Source organism: Sinocyclocheilus grahami, unplaced genomic scaffold (assembly GCF_001515645.1).
Source record: "Sinocyclocheilus grahami isolate Dianchi unplaced genomic scaffold, SAMN03320097.WGS_v1.1 scaffold1005.1, whole genome shotgun sequence".
Classification (NCBI taxonomy): Eukaryota; Metazoa; Chordata; class Actinopteri; order Cypriniformes; family Cyprinidae; genus Sinocyclocheilus; species Sinocyclocheilus grahami.
Genome location: NW_015506184.1, coordinates 131,434 through 132,132, shown reverse-complemented (window position 1 = coordinate 132,132; position 699 = coordinate 131,434).

Genomic DNA, 699 nt, shown 5'->3' with positions numbered 1-699 from the left:
ATCTATGATTCATGTAGATCTCTTTTTAAATCTGTGGCCCCTTTTTTTACAGCCTATAATAACAAATTAGTTATTGCAAATGCCATGTCCACTTTTCACTCCAAAACCTGCATCCGCTTTGTGGCCAGATCAACTCAGAGCGACTACATCAGTATTGAGAACAAAGATGGGTGTGGCAGGGTCTTAAAGGGTTAGTTCACCCAAAAATGAAAATGCTGTCATTAATTACTCACCCTCGTGTTGTTCCAAATCCGTAAGACCTTTGTTCATCTTCGGAACACAATTTAAGATATTTTTGATGAAATCTGAGGGCTCTCTGACACTCCCATATACAACAAGGTAACTACTACATTCAAGGTCCAGAAAAGTACCAAGATGATCGACAAAGTAGTCCGTGTGACATCAGTGGTTCAACTGTAAAGTTACGAAGCTACGAGAATACTTTTTTGCGCAAAGAAAACAAAAATAACTACTTTTATTCCGACAGTTCCAATACTGTTGTGAACGCGCATCCAAAGTGACGCAGTAGAGACGAAAATGTGGAATAAAGCCGTTATTTTTGTTTTCTTTGCGCAAAAAAATATTCTTGTAGCTTCGTAACTTTACAGCTGAACCAGTGATGTCACACGGACTACTTTGTCAATCTTCCCTTTATTTGTTGTATTAACCTATGTTGAATTTAACTACAGTTCCCCTTCA